Genomic DNA, 14,059 nt, shown 5'->3' on the forward strand with positions numbered 1-14,059 from the left:
GACCTAGCATCACATTATTCAGTTTAAGGATCCTTATGTGGAAACATTTTGAGAACCACTGTTTTGAAGTACTATTACTATAGCTGTTTTCATTCTCACATGACAATACAACAGAATAGAGTATCAAACAAAAACATTTTTATTCGGTTCCACCATGATTCCCACATTAACATTAACTGTTTTCACTTGAATTTCCTCAACGTAGTTGCATAGCCATATAGCTAGCCATATAGCTAGTAGCTAGCTCGGGAGCTATGCTTTAGAGAGGCCAAATGCTAACGGCTAGGTAGTGCTAAGCCGCTGCAGCTGTTACACGTCATTGACAAAGACGCACTCTCTGATTGGCCGATCACGGCAGGACTGATGTTGGCAGTCACGCCATCACTCATTGGCTGCGGGTCTGCGTGGGTCTTTCAATCCCCCCAGCAATCGATTTGAATGGCCCGTTCGCTAGACCCTAGTGACTGGGAACTGAGAGAGCAGGTCACGTGGGGGCTGGGTTTACCTAGGCTAGGAATCGACGGCTTAGGGCTCGAGCAACCTAGCGGTAGCAGGCTAGCTGCGTGTACTAGCTGCTACGAGCACCGGGCGGTCGGACCCAGCGGATGCACCTCCCATGGGAGGTGCGCCGCTGAGCGGCAAGTCCTCCTCGACAAAGAGCATCGCTCTTGCCCGTAACTCGCCCAGGGTGAAGCCGTTGCAGTTCTCGCAGAAGCCAGACTTCAGCAATGCATCAGTAGCGTGGTCATGCCCTAGGCAGTCCACACTCATTGTGCAGGTCGTAACCGGCCAACGTAGCCTCACAGCTAACACAGCACCTAGCTGCCCCCCCCTTTCTCTTGGCCGCCGCCTGGGTTCATTGCGCGAGTTCAGTGAAGCTAACTCGCAGCAAGCCCCACAGACTGTACCAGGAATTAGCGGGGGTTATACGTGTAAGCTAACTAGCAGTAGCCTGCAACGGTAAAGATAGCTGGGGTGCTACGCAACGCTAGACGCTGGCTGCACGGGTGCAAGCTAGCTATCTAGCTAATATGGAGAGCACGGCTTCTCTAGCTACTACTCTCACTTAACGTTAGTCCAGCCGGAGTAAACGTGCGCACTTTACATGGAGGTAGCTCGCGCCCAATGTACTTAGCACACAGATACTAACTGCACGCTAGCTATCTGCAACAACACGTTCTGTGCTAAACAGTACTAATGCTATCTGCACGTATGCAAGCTAGCTTTCACTTTTTTTGAGAGCGGACCTCTGAGCGGGCGTGACGTAGTCACGTGGGTGAGGTGGGTGGCCGCATCAGCCCCAGGGGGGCACCACGCCACCTACTGGTGGGTGGTCGGTTTTAATGTTAAAGTCATTTTTTGGAGCAAAAATAACAGTCTTCCAGTGGGCTGCGTACGCAGCGGATAAGGCACTAGAGTGAGAGCTCAAGTTCGAAACGAAATGTTGAAGGATGTTGTGAGGATTTCTGGCATACCAAAATATCAGTTTGTCTATGTTTACAATTATGTCAGCATGTAAGCATATTGGGTGTGTTTCCAGGGCAATAGATCAACTAGGAGAGGAGAATAGCACTCATTTGTCAGATTCTTGACAGCTGAGCCTGGAGTCTGTGGTACAGAGGTGACTGCCTGGTAGTGTTGGAGTACTCCAGACCGATCTTGGTCTTGAGACCAAGACCGGTCTTGAGTACCCCAACACTACCACATTTTGATGGTCTCGGTCTCGTCTCGCACTCGCCTTCCCTCGGTCTCTGTCTTGACTCGGTCTCAGACAAGCCGGACTCTGGATTTTCTTTCAAGACCACAAGGACCATTCTGAGCCAGGAAGAACCCTGCTTTCCATTGTGTGAAATTATTTTCTGCTGCAGATGAACAGGTTTACATTTCAAATACATTTTTGTTTCAACATAATCACTATAGACAAATGCTTCTGTTAATTAATAAACAGCATACTCCCACATATATACTGTATCATCATATAGGTTATTACATAGACTACTGTGTAATTTACCAATCAGTTGCTGCTGTTTGGGGGAGTCATAAGTTAGCAGCAGTAACGTGTTTTTACATTTCATTCTGCCCACTGTGTTGAGCCTTTCCGAAGCTCAGTGATATGATATTGCAGTGTTTCAGATCAAATGATTGCCTTCTGTCACTGAGTGTATACTGTACAGCCATTTGTATTTTACTACAATTCCTAAATAATGATTTATTTCATTAGCAGAGCAATGGTGTAAAGGTTAAGGTTATCGTATGGTCTTGAAAATGGTCTCGCATTGGTCTGGTCTCGGTCTCGCCCCTCCTCGGTCTTGGTCTTGGTCTTGATCTCGCCCCCCTCGGTTTTGGTCATCACTCGATCTTGACAGCAGCCAAAATACTCAATGACCTTTCAAGGCATGAGTTAATTATGATAAAGCTGCAGGTGGAAGATTTTGAATGAGGCGAACTGTGATTCAAGATGAAATAATTCAATTTTCTTGGACATTTTCAACTCAGGATCATCTGTCCTTGGATAGCTTTCACAGGTACAAATACTATTACTGCACAATCACTTCAACAGCAGTATTATACGGATTTTCAATTGAACGTTACTATAAATATAATCACTAACATTAAGAGATTTCTGAATTTTAGGAAGACAGTGAGTCATAAACAGCTCAGCTAACCCTGTTTTAAAAGCTGTCACTTTTGTAAGTTTCCATTCAAAGTCTCAATTGGGACCAATCAGTCTTTACTGAGAAGTACATTCTGAATACTGAGGCAGACTGGGACTTGTTGTGTGAAAGCTACATTTACAACAACAAAATCACTAGTCTTCCAAAGCATCCAAAAGATTAGCATCGGGATATCTTGGCTCCATCTCTGTTTCAAGCAGGTTCAATCTGAATAGCATTCTTCTGATGAGCAGCTTATTAGACTTGTTGGTTTCATTCTCTGAAAAACAAAGAAGAAGAAAGCAGAACATTCTCGTCAAAATTAGACTTTTCATCATGTAACTGAATTCCTGGTGGTGTAACACAAAATACATCAAGAGCTTCCATTCAAACGAATGAAATTGTTTTGAAATGTACGATTTAATCTGCCCTTGCAAACCTGTGTTGTGGGAGTTAATAATGTCACGAGGCTCTAAAGCCAGCTGCCCTTTCCACTGAGTGGGTAGAGAGCCTCCAAAATCCATGTTATTCCCTTTCATTCTCAGACTATCACCTGTGTCCCTCCCGCTATATTCTCAGTGCCTGCATTGGGGGAAAAGAACATTCAATTCACAGTCATGCATGTTTAGTCCAATAAAAAACATAAATGAAGAAGAATCCTAAAATGACAGCATTGAATTATAAATATGCAATAAATGTTTACATGAGAAGAACAGATATAAAATATGGTTCTAATAAAACATTTGATTTAATATACATGGTCTTTCTACGTGATGGATTGAAACAAGACTGCTCCATCTATGACTTGTGTGTGTGTGTGTGTGTGTGTGTGTGTGTGTGTGTGTGTGTGTGCGCACAATCAGCATTTTTATAAAGTGCCATTCCATGTGATTCCAATCATGCTACACCAGCGCATGTCCTGTAACCTGTATGTCAGAACAAGGATTACAGTACATACTGAAAAAATGAGGCCCGTGGACAGTGGAGAGAAGTGCAAACCTTCCACACTCATCGGGGACAGGATTTGGTGCACAAAACTGCACATTGTAATGCTGACCTGCACCTGCCGCTGATTTAGGTTTAAACACCATGTTCACACACCCACAGTGTTTGTCTTGCAGATGGCTAAAACTGACAAACTCATACTTGATGCTGCTGCAGTGTCAGGACAGGCTTGAAGCTTCAAGGTCAGTTGCTTTTGAGCTGCCATACAGCACTGTGAAGGAGAGGAGTTGGTAATACAGACAGTGAGTTAGGCTACTTGACCAAACACAAGATTCTAGGTACATTTAGCAAGATGGGGGGGAAGGGGGCTACATACCTACATGATATAACCAGCCCAAAATGGATTTATGTGTCAATAAGACAAGCAACATGGGGAACAAAAGTTCCAGGGTAATGTTACCGGATGGCGTGGCACTATGCTGACATGGTTGTTCAGGTTACCATGCCCCCATCCATTTTGTATAAAGAACTGCATGGGTTATCACAAACAAAAGTGGTGGTGACAATTGGAAAATGACATGTGCAGCAGTAGATTTCACTGGGAGCGAAGAGAAACTGCTTGCAGCCAGTATTAGCAGCCCCGCGGTGAGAAGGAAATTGATTTGTATTAGAGTTACTTTTCAGTTTTATATTCCAATCATTCATCGTGACTCTGTCCTGTGGGAGTGGGAGTCTTAAAATAGGTGTCGATGCATTCAGTCATTTATTACTTGGAACTTCGTGAAGAAGAAAAAAATTGAATATATTCTGACTTTGTCAAGGATCCTGGCAGAAATAATACGAGCAGAATACACACAATAGTGATAGGCTACATTATTAAAGCAGACCCAATATGCACTCCAGCTCAAATTAATGTCTGTTCAATTTAAATGACAGGCATGAGGCATACCAAGGAGAGAGGGGCTTGTGAAAAGTCTGTACTCGTACCTTCTGAAGGACAACTACTCAGTTGCAACATCTATATGATTTTGTCCGAATATGTTTCTTGAGGGAATTTTTTTGAATAGTTTATTTCTGAAAGTATATAAGACTCTTAGATAAATGACACCAATGTGTGCCGAGAGAGAGAGCGGGAGAGAGAGAGATGGAGAGAGAGAGAGAGACAGACAGAGACAGAGAGACAAAGACAGAGAAAGAGACAGAGACAGAGACAGAGACAGAGAGAGAACGGGCGAGAGAGAGAGATGGAGACAGAGAGAGAGAGAGAGAGCGAGAGAGAGAGAGAGAGAGAGAGAGAGAGAGAGAGAGAGAGAGAGAGAGAGAGAGAGAGAGAGCTCCCTGAGGCAAAGCGATCAGGTGTGGGGTAAAAAGAGAAATCAGATCCCAGTTTTCCAGAACGGGAGTGAAACAAGGATGAGAGCGACTTTAATTCAATACCCTTAAGGCAACACTCTGACTTCACTTTATAACCTCATTACAGTCTCATCACAGAGTCTGTCATTAGAGGAACTGGCAGAACATTCTCAAATGGCTTTTGATTCATCTATCATTTCATTAAGACTGTCTCTTCAGAGGCATTGGGGAGGTCTGATTAGTGAAGAGACAAATGGAGACAGATGGACATGCATATTGTGTGTCACAATGAAAACCCACCTTCGATTTGACAGAAGAGCTGCAATTTGAGCAAAGTACCGGAGACATGAGTCCTGCCGACCCATTCTCACTCCGAGCGCGTGTTGGTCCTGCACATGCAGCCTCTTGTACTATAACTATACGCACTTTGGAGGCTCTCTCTGTTGAGAAACGAGTGTAGTTTATTACATTGCAGAGATCAGAGGCTCACACTTTAGAAATCAGCCCAGAAGTTGCCATAGCCACCTTCTTTAAACCTGTCTCTAAAAGGTATGCCATAAATACCATACAATTGAAGGGTGTTCAGTTTTCTTGATCATTTTTTAAACATGCACCCAGCCTTCTCCTGATCGCCGGATTCAATCAGCCAAGTGACATAAGACAGACCGGGATGTTGTCTGCTCCAATGCATCATCATCATCATCATCATCATCATCATCATCATCATCATCATCATCATCAGACTGGTAGATTTTTATTTTATTTAACCTTTATTTAACCAGGCAAGTCATTAAGAACAGATTCTTATTTACACTGGCGACCTGGCAAAAGGCAGGGCCTCTTGAGGGATATAGGGATAGGGACTAAAGAAAAAAATAATAAATAAAAATAAATGTAATATTATGTAGAAGTGACACATTATACCCTTGGTCTATGCCACCGGAGCCATCTAGATTGTAAAAGTGTTGAGCAATGGTGGACACAATTATCCAAACAATTTTGATACTGCGACCCACACTGTCTGCAGTGGGCTACCCTACCCTATTGAAGAAATCCTCACGCTCATGTTGTTGAATCATAATTTACACTTGCTGACATGTGGTCAAGTAAATTCAATACACTGGACCCTCAAACTATAGAGACTGTACATTCCCCTATCAATTACAAAGACAAATCCAATACAACACCTGTGGGTCTATACACATTGGATTATCATTCTGTCTCACCTCCCTCTATGTGCAGTGTGATTAGATTCCCAGAGGAGCGTAACTGAAATAATGGATGTATGGCCGTTCTGTTGACGTCGAGGGCTGTAAAATAACATTACCCTGTGGCTACACATGTGAATATACAGTCTAATGTTCCATTTTCCTTCTTTCAAGAGGGTCGTTGTGCAGCAGAGGGATCCGTCTATTTGCCAGGATTTGAGACGCTGGCGCAGCTGGAACATGGCGACTCACCACGCAGACTTGGCTCATCAGGGAATAGACTGTAGACCCAGGCGAGCTATTTGAGATACTGGCTTAATGAGGTGGGAGGCACTAGTATACTATAGGTGTTTGGGCAGATGTGGGTTTGTAAAAGTCAAAGGTCACCAGCTATGTTTGTCATTTTGTAGTCTGAAGATATACATGTATAAAGTCTTGATGGCCTTAGCCGAGGTGTGTGTAGAAACCCATGAAGGGGTTGTTCTGTTAGCAGCAGAGTATCGTGTGAAAATCATATGGCAATTTGGGGAAGGGAGAGAAAAATAATTGCAATGTGAGGAAAGAATAGTGCTAGCATCTCAGTGTCACTAAATCTATCTGCTCATGTTGAGTCTCGGGGCAGCCTCAACCTAAACTCCATCTGGGTTCTCAGTTATTCCCTGCTGTCACTGCCTCAAAACCATTACAATAAAAAATTTCTGTTTGCACAACAATACATGAACATTTCAGCGTTCTACAAATTTTGTAAAATGTGCAGTGATATTCAATTGCAGTTAAATCAACATATGGGCACATTTTACCCATCGATACTGCTTTTCAGCCCCCCCCCCCCCCCTCTCTCTCTCTTACCCAACAAAGTAAAGAAGTTGTACAAAAATGACAATTGAATAAGTGGTTGAAAACGACACACACACACACACACACACACACACACACACACACACACACACACACACACACACACACACACACACACACACACACACACGAAGTGGTTGGAAAAATACATTATTTTCCCTGTAATTGCATTTTTGGCCATTTTATAAGTATTCTTATTATAATTCAAAGAGTCATACAGTAACAGTTGCACTATAGGGCTGAATTTACAGTAGGGCATTATGGAGATTCTGAATGTGTTTGTGTGTGTGTGTGTGTGTGTGTGTGTGTGTGTGTGTGTGTGTGTGTGTGTGTGTGTGTGTGTGTGTGTGTGTGTGTGTGTGTGCGTGCGTGCGTGCGTGCGTGCGTGCGTGCCTGCATGTGTTCTACTTCTAAGTTGTCAGTCACATTTTAATTAATAGACATTAAACAAACGAAATGAACTTACGTGGGATGACACACGTGTGTTGTTCGCCCTGCAGGAGCTGTTCACCACCATGGTGCTGAAATCAGTCAGGTTTTAAAGAGTAGCCATGCTGCTGTTGCCGAGAGAAAGAAAAACTCCTTAACTGTTGCTCTTTCTCTCTCTCTCTCTCTCTCTCTCTCTCTCTCTCACACACACACACACACACACACACACACACACACACACACACACACACACACACACACACACACACACACACACACACACACACACACACACACACACACACACACACACACACACACACACACACACACTATTTCCTCTTACCTCTATAATGTTCTGCGCTCGGCAACTTGCAGTCACAGACATCACTGGGTTTCAAATGACATCGTAGTCAGATTGTAAACTGGCATCACGGCCGTCTCTCTGCCTCGCTTGTTTTGTTGCTCTCTGTGTCATGAGTAGAGCGGGGGCAGTCCGGTGCTGTGCCCTTTATAGAGCCGCTCAGCCGCCCGCTGACAGGTGACCTGACTGCAGCGCAGCATCACAATATCTCTGCCTCCACAACATGCACGATACACATCCCCCTACATGCTTTGTTTGATTACTAGTTCCTGGATATTCAAGGGATTTCTGCAAATAATTCCCAATCATTATTTAATTATTTCTGTTACTCTCATATTTCCCCATATATTTTTTTTATTTTTATTTTTATTTATTTCCCCCCAGATTCTTTATCCCATTTTTATCCCCCATTAGTGCTATTTATTTATTTATTTATTTATCCCTGTTGCTGCTCCACCCTCTGTTGATCTGGGGAGAGCCGAAACTGGCTCCATGCTTCCTCTGAGACATATGGCTCATTTCCACCACATTTTACAGCCCTGCACAGCTCGTCACCACTCGGCTCTATTTGTTTCGACCCGATGGATGTTTTGTTTCCATGGTAAATGGTAAATGGCCTGCATTTATATAGCGCTTTACAATCAGTAGATATTCTACATTCACCCATTCATACACCAATGGCGGCAGGCTGCCACGCAGGGTGCCTGCACACCATCGGGAGCAAGGAGGGTTAAGTGTCTTGCCCAAGGACACAACAACAGCAGCTGGGAGGGAGCGGGGATGGAGCCGCCAACCCTTGCGTCATTGGCCAACCAGCTCTACCTCCTGAGCTAAAGCCGCCCCAAAGCGGTTTCCACCGCTGCTGATCTGCCCCCGCCCACCCCCGCCCACAACTGGTCGTCATAGCGACCGCATATCTGTCCTCCGCCTATAGCCGAAGTAGGCTATAACATAACATTAAAATTAAATCCATACACAGAACTTTTAAACTGTTTATGAAATACTGGTGCCTCTAAATGACCTACAGTGTACATGGGCAAATGTGACAATCGGCCAGGAGAATGGATATCACTTTGTTGTTAGTCAAACTCACATGCATGCGCTGCGCGAGGGACGGGGGTTGCGCTACAGAGTGAAGCCTCTACCCCGGCGGCCTCTCACCAGGCAAGACCGCGGCTTCACCAAAGCCCCGCGTGCGGCCTAGCGGAGCCGACGCTGCACTCAACTACAAGGGCTTCCTGAGCAGCGGACTTTTTCTCTCTCAAAACAATTGAAACCCACCGCCATGTTAAAGCTGAGTAAGGAGATCGATTTTATTTCACCAGAGGCGAAGGCAGCAACACAAAAGACTGATGGAAATAACATAACAGAAGAGAAGGTAAGCCCCACTAAAGTATGCAGCATTGCATTGACAGTCATTAGATAGAGTAAACACGATTCTGCCTGACCAATCAGTCGTCTACAATGTTTTCACGTCACCGTTCACAGCGCTAGAACCTCAACAGAGCAGGGACCAAAAGCAGCACGACTCAACCCCGACTCAACCCGGGCTGTCCACGTTTTTGATCGGTGGAATGAGACAAAAAAGCGAGACGAGCTGGGCGGGGCCGCGTTGATACCAGCGGTGGAAATGGGCCAATAGAGACAGTCCGCATGTCTGGGAACGCCCATACAGGCTCTAGGAATGCCCACAATACGCTGGGTTAGCCTGGGGGCGGGGTCAGGGTGGGGTAAATTCCCCCGTTCTATCCATTCAGTAAAGTTAGAATTTAGCTGATAGCCCAGCCCAGGCAGACACGACCGGGGATTTAACCACCGCAGTAAACGCACATCTGAGCAGACGTCTTGTGTTCTGCTCTAGAACCCCCAAACATGTAGTTTAGAGCCGCAGCACCGTCTTTTGGTGAGTCAGCCCATGAGATATATCGGCGGTTTTACCCCACTCGCGCGCCAGCCGTTTAACATTTTGTGGGCGTTCCCAGACATGCGGACTATCTCTATGGGCAGTAGCCAGCCGCTTCTTTTCACCTGACATGGGAAGCTTCACTGGTAGGATCACGCTATTCCAACGAGTTCCCCTCCCTCCGAACAGGCGCCCCGAACGACCAGAGGAGGCACCACTTCAGCGACCAGGATATTGCATGTTTTGGTGTGGGGTTCCTATATAAAGGAAACCCTCAGGGGGCACGGGAAGAACATGCAAACTCCACACAGAAAGGCCTTTTGACGACCCCACCCGGGCGGTGCGCACTCGAGGACATGCGGACGGGCACGCACTCCTTCAGCTCTCACCAGGTGGGAATCGAACCCAGGACCTTAGCTGTGAGGCGACAGCTCTACCACTGAGCCACTATGCCCCCATTTCCCCATATTTCTGATGTTGTTTTTGCTATGTGGTTTTAAAGTGCTATAAAGATTTACTTCCCTAATTTACCTTAGGCTATTATTGTAAACTGTACCCAATGCATTATGTACTATTAATAAGAGGGTGATTTATGTTTTCTTTGAAAGCGCAGGAACTGGACTCAGATGTGCTTCAAGTGAAACATAAACATTTCAGAGTTTATTCAAAAGACACAAGTGCAAGACAATTGCAAATTCAGATGTACAGAATACACAGTAGGCTATTTGCAACTCATGACACAAACAAGTAATATTGCTCTTTAAGTTTGAATTGAATTTGAGTGGATATTTGCCTGACAGAAAACCCTTCTTCTATGGAACTTCCGATTCTCTCCAAACCATTTATCATTAAACCTGCTAGAAAACAACAACCGACTCTGATGTCCGGTTCCTGGCTAGCTTTAAGGTCATTTTAATGATGAAGATTTCTCAGGGCCGAGGCTCAATCGGCCAAAAGAAGGCAGAACCATTAGAACACACTTACAATAAGCAATGATTTGAAGGATGATGGTATGGGAACAGCTTTTAGTTGCAATCACTCAACCTCTATCTGTCTATCTGTCTCTCTCTCCCTTGCTCTCTCGCTGTCTCTTCCTCTAAAACACACACACACACACACACACACACACACACACACAACACACACACACACACACACACACACACACACACACACACACACACACACACACACACACACACACACACACACACACACACACACATACATACACACAACACACACACACACACACACACACACACACATGCTGCACTTTACTTTAGCTGAGGTAAAAATGAGAGCATAACATCTAATCTAATTTACGAAACTATCTCCCTTTCCTCTTCTCTCCTCTCTCCCTCTCCCCTTCCCCTTTGTTTGGTAGAGTGGTTTCCGTGGCAACCTGCATTACAGCCAGTATTTTTCTGAGTGGTTCGTTAGTGAGCAGCAGCCTTCCCTCGGCAGCATGGACAGTGAGGTCCACATCAACAGAACCAGCACAAGTTCAAATGGTCCCTATTGGACTAATGCATATTGGTCCAATGATAAAGGTGTTTATCGGAATACACTGGCATACAGTAGGTACATCAATATCCACTTTATGGCAGTACAAGGTATTTAACAAACAAGGAATTTAACCTCTGAGATGACCTCTGTGTATGTTGTTGTACTGTTCATAACTCAACTCAGCATGAGCAGAGCTTTCATTAGGGCCTAATATGAAGGCTCTAGAACAATTTTGAAATATCGACCAGATTGAGATGAAAATTGGCAGCCATTTTGGATTTGAAGGTCAAAAATAGGTCAAATCATCAAAGTTTTTTAACCTTCATAGATGACAAATCCACTGAGGAACAAACCTCCGCTTTCCGTGGTCACAGAATCCCATGCAATGACCCAACTATGTGTGTGTGTGTGTGTGTGTGGGTGGGTGGGGGGGGGGGGGGGGCGCATATATGTATTAGTTACAAAATATTCAGGAATTATACATTGCATCAATCAAGTATATTCCTATTGAAGTAACAATTTGGAAAAAAAATACCCTTAACTTTTTCAAAATTTGCAAAAATATCCATGCAAAACTACACATTGGTCACATGATTGACAATGCATCATTGAAGGTCCTGTGGTCAGTCTGGTGCAGTGGTAGCCAACACGGTGCCCGCGGGCACCTGGTCGCCCACGGGGTGGCGCTGTGGCGCCCGCAGGCCACGTTCAGATTTTTTTTTTTTTTTTTTTCTTTTTTTTTTAAATGTTTTTAATGTTTGTTTTGTTTTTTACACAAACAAGACAAAACAGACAAACAGGCTCAGACACAGGGGAAAGAAAGGAAAAACAAAAAAATATAATCAGAAAAATGTTTTTTTTATTTGTTTTTCTCCCCCCTTCCCACAATAACACACGAATGTAGAAAATAATTGGTTTTTAACAACGCATACGTTTTAAAAACGTTTATTGTCTGTGTATAATTTATTGTCTGTGTATAATTAATTATTGATTAACTATTTTGATCCGCCTGGGCTGGGGTCAAAGTTTAGTTTTACGTTACGTCACTACGTCATTCACTCTGCGACAGTGCGACTGCCAGCTGCCAATGATTATATCAGTTGGCTAAGCTAAATGATGGAAAGCAAGAACAATGGCAGAAAAGCGAAAGAAAAAACATTACCAATTTCACGAGGAGTGGGAGGAAGAGTTCTTCTTCACAACAGTGAAAGAAAAGAGTGTATGTCTCGATTAAATGCATAATACTCATTATTTAAAGGTAAATCGAGCAAATGTCAACAGGTAGCCCCCCACATTACTACCCTTCATGTAGCCCTCGACCTCAAAAAGGTTGGTGACCCCTGCATGCCTTCTGCCCCCTGGTGGTTAGGGTTAGGCATTGCATGCATCTGATTGTATACATCTGGTTTTTCACGAACAAATATCACAGTGATGATGTAGAGGTCTCAAAGACTCATGAAATATGTATGATACAATTGGAGTTATTAAGTTGCGTCTGATGGCAAGGAAACAATATAGGCTAGGGCCTAGCCTATATAGCTGTGTTGCCATGAGCTGCTAGGCTATAGGCTATCCTCTATGCAAAGTTTCTGTGTGTGAGTGTGTGAGCAGAAGTGTGTTCAGCCAGAGCTATATTTTATGCGATTTGTACGATTGTGCTGAATCTTTCAGGAAGCGTAAGAGCACCCCTGTAGGTGACCTAATTTCTGAATTAGGTAATTATGCAGGACTATGGGCACAAATGGCTAATTAGTGGCCAAAATGACTCAACACAGTTCCAGCACCATGGATAGCTCAATTTGTTTGCTCCTGATGCAAGACACCTGAGTGGAGGTGCACACCTGAGAAGAGTAATCAGCCAGGGAAGTGGACTATGGAAACCCTCTAGAGAGAGAGAGGAGAGGCTGCATTCCAACTCTGTGAGTGAGGCCTGACTAAATGGCCAGTGATTGTGTGCGCCAATGGGTATATTCTGCATATGTTGAAAATTGTGGAATTACAGTATACACTATAGAACATTTACAATATATAGACAATTTACTGTCATATGTTTGTGTAAGGCGTTCACTGACAATAGCTGCATCCAGGAATTTGCTTTCAAACTCTTCATTCATTTGAATGTGCTTTGAGAAGCTACTCTGAAAGTTAATTATATTTCCACACGGCAATGTGAATCCTGATGAAAACACTTTTTCTGTGATCTTGATTTAGGGGCAACGTCACCTCTTTCCATCACATATTGGTGCAACTGTAACACCCAGGAGGAAATCAGTCCATTTTATTGAGTGCCAGCATGACTGCACTGTATGAAAGGGAGGTGTTATTACTGATCGGCCCCTTCAATTATTTTCCATCACTATTCCCTATAATATGTAATTATGTTTATTTATTTTATTTTTTATAATAAATAAATACCACGAAATCATGTTTATTCAAATCACGTTTCTTTTTTTCCTTTTGTTATTGAGGAGGTTAACAATGTGGATTACTGCTTAATATAGATTTCTTGATTAATAATTCTGAGCTAGCGTTGATTGAGGTAGATTTGCATTCCTCAGTTGTCTGTTAGAAGATGAATAATGGAGCTTTGTTGATGTTTTTTTTATGTTTACTGTTTTATTGTTTGCAAATGGTTGATATGGTTCTGAAAGTCAGACATAGAAATAAGGTAGATAATAATACATAGGCTAGTTAGACCATAATACATTTCCTGTATCAGATTAGACCGACTAGAGAACAAATGTGGGCCAGGGGCGTAAAGTGGAGGAGGGGAGGGGGGGATTCATTTTGAACTGAACTACACGTGTAAAGTGTCGTGAGTCTGCATCTGGCACGG

Source organism: Poromitra crassiceps (assembly GCF_964638095.1).
Source record: "Poromitra crassiceps genome assembly, chromosome: 14".
Lineage (NCBI taxonomy): Eukaryota > Metazoa > Chordata > Actinopteri > Beryciformes > Melamphaidae > Poromitra > Poromitra crassiceps.